The sequence below is a fragment of the Vicia villosa genome, linkage group LG1 (genome assembly GCF_029867415.1).
Source record: "Vicia villosa cultivar HV-30 ecotype Madison, WI linkage group LG1, Vvil1.0, whole genome shotgun sequence".
Taxonomy (NCBI): domain Eukaryota; kingdom Viridiplantae; phylum Streptophyta; class Magnoliopsida; order Fabales; family Fabaceae; genus Vicia; species Vicia villosa.
Genome location: NC_081180.1, coordinates 18,779,732 through 18,782,626, shown reverse-complemented (window position 1 = coordinate 18,782,626; position 2,895 = coordinate 18,779,732). Strand labels below are relative to the sequence as shown.

At 34.5% G+C, this 2,895-nt stretch overlaps 1 long non-coding RNA gene across 2 annotated transcripts; it reads left to right on the top strand.

Annotated features, from left to right (window-relative positions):
* Positions 1-459: 459 nt before the first annotated feature.
* Positions 460-2,203, top strand: LOC131630190 (uncharacterized). Of its 2 annotated transcripts, XR_009292276.1 has the most exons (4): positions 460-841; positions 949-1,030; positions 1,274-1,398; positions 1,983-2,203. It is a non-coding gene; the product is annotated as an uncharacterized LOC131630190 (long non-coding RNA). The 2 variants fall into 2 exon arrangements; XR_009292275.1 differs by having other exon boundaries at positions 1,274-2,203.
* The last annotated feature ends 692 nt before the right edge of the window (positions 2,204-2,895 follow it).

Genomic DNA, 2,895 nt, shown 5'->3' with positions numbered 1-2,895 from the left:
AAATTAATCTAAGAAAAGATATTTTTTTTGTAGTTTTATGAAAGAAGAAAAATAATTTAGAAACATAAATATAAGTATGTATCTAATATATTTTTTTGAGTTTTTAATAAAGATTATAAAAGAAAATTAAAATCCTATATTAAAAATATAAAAAAACTAAATCATTTTTATGAAAGATAATTTTCTAAAAGAAATAGTTTAAAAAAATATTAAAAATATAAAAAAACTAAATCATTTTTATGAAAGATAATTTTCTAAAAGAAATAGTTTTAAAAAAACTTAATATTTGGGGCCAGAGGGGGTTTAATTGGGATGAGGGGTAAGGCCCATTATGCTGAAAGCTGAATTAAAAATAAAAAGAGGAGAGTGGACCGGACCGGGTCGGGTCAGGATGACCCGGATCCGCCTCCCCTTTAGTAACTTAACTGGGTTTTGAAAACCCTAGATCAAAGGAAAGACTTTCTCTCCCTCTTGGCCTCATGTTTTTCGTTCTCTCACTAGAACAACAACAACACAACATTTCCTCTCTTTCATTGTTTTCCTCGCCGGACAACAACAAAGGGAGTTCTCACTTGGTTCCATTTCCTGCGAAACAACAATAACGACGGCAGGCTCCTCTCTCGGTGCTCATCCTTCAAGCTCTCGCGAGTTTTCTTTGTGAACAAAGACAACAACAACGCTCTCCATCTCTCTCTTGATGAACAACAGCGACAACAATGTTTTCTTTTTCGCAATGGACAACAACAACATAAGCTCTTACTTTCGCTATGCTAACAGTTCTCACTCTCGGTGAAACAACCATAAAAGCATCTGGTCTCTTTTGATTGAAAACAAACACAAGGTTTGTACTTCAATTTCGTTTTTCTTTCTTGTTACGACATAGCAATAATTCGTTTATAGTCTCTGTATTTTTGGTTTTCAAACAACATACAAGAATGATATCTGCAGAAGCGAATAAAAGCAAATATTTAAGAGTAAGGTGGAGATGACTTACCTACGGTGAGGAGGTTTTTGCCGGATTAACGTTGAGGTACGTCTTTAACTACTCCTGCTACCAAAAATCTGCAAGCTTGCTATTGCTACGAATTCTTGCTGCTACTGCTTCAGAATTGTTGTTGCTGAACCGCTTCTTAATGGTTTTTGTTGATGTTGTTCTGAACCGTGCTTTGCTGAATTTTTGCTTTTGAATTGTTGGTGTTGAATGATTTAGAACCGCAACTTGTTGTGTACCGAAGTGATTCAATTGTTGCTGCTTCTTCCTTTCAATTTGCAGGTTTGAAAGGGAGTTTGGATGTTGCAGGAACTTTGGATGTTAGGGATGCTCAAAGGTTGAGCTTGCTGGAAGTTGAAGACTTGAAGATGAAGTTTCAAGTTTGTTGAAGGATGCTAGTAAGTGAGGTATGAAACACTTACTTCTCTTCTCTCTTTTTTTTTTATCTTGTAGATGAAGTTCTTACTACTTCTACAAGACCTTTTTTATGTGAAAGAAGCTTTGAAGTGTGAGAACTTTGTGTGTGTTCTCCGATTTTTTTTCATGTCATAATTGGTTTGCCTTTCTTCTATATATAGAGGAAAAAATGAAGGATAATTTTGGTCATTTTGGAACCAAAGCTTAGTCCTTAAGCTCACTTAGTTACTAAGTTGTCATCATTGCAAAGAATATTCTTTCCCAAAATAATCATTGCAAAAGTTTCTTTCATGCTAAGTTTGCTTAATGGCAAAGCTCCACAAGTTTGTGCACATGGGAGAATATGCACATGGGATGGAAATATATTCTTCATAACTCTTGTAGTTCCACGACACATGTGCATAAGTTCATGTCATAACAAGTTAGTAAGCTTCTAAGTGTAGTATGACATGAAAATATTTCTTTGACTTTTTGACATCTTTGACTTGATTTGGGCTTTTGGGCCCTTCTTGAATTATTTTTGTTGATCTTTTGCTAATTCCACCCTTTTTGTTTCTTTTTCATGTGACATGAGGAATTTGGACTTGAAGAATGGAAGCTTGAAGATTTGAAGAATTCAAGAAGCTTTGCATTTTCGCTTGTTGTAATTCCAATTCATTCCACCTTAGAATTGTATGAATTTGGACATTGTATTCTTGAGAATCAATGGAACTTTAAATGTTGTAACATCTTGAATTTTGAATGAAGTCCACCTTGTAATTCATTTGGAAATTGGAACTTTTTTCATGTAAAGAACTCCATTTGTAAAAATGCTTGAATTTCCTTTTAGAATTCTTGGAATGAAATTGTATGAAACTTGAATATTTCTTGAATGGAATTTGAATTCCTTTGAAATGTTGAAAACTTGGATGATCCCTTTTGAAAAGGAAATGGTGGAATATCCATGTAGTGAAAATTTGAATTTAAAGACTTGAAACATATTCTTGCATCATGAATTCGGATAGCACATTGCATTTGGATTTATGGCTTTGATTAATCATTTGAAATGATTTTTTCCAACAAATGGGCTAAAAGGACATTTCTTGCAATTTTGGTGAAATTTCCTTGAATTGTTTTAAACTTGTACCTTCTTCCAAGCAATCCATTTGAACGAATTTCTTCACCATGATGAATCCATAGGCCAAAAGTCATCAAATAAATTCCAAACAATCCTCTTGAATCCATAAATTGGAAATGGCATACTCTGTTTGAAAAAACCTCCACGGACATGAAATTATTTGCAAAGAATGAGTGAATGAATGAAATCTTGATCACGGCTTCCAAACCGATCAAGAAACATTTTTAAATTTGACGCCTAGGATGTGACATCTCAGGGGGGTCAAAAATTAGGGTATGACAGGATGGTCCACCAGATCCAGCAACATCGGAGAATTATCCAGCAGTACGGCCAACGGGCTGGGACGATGACATTAATCATGTCTGAGTCT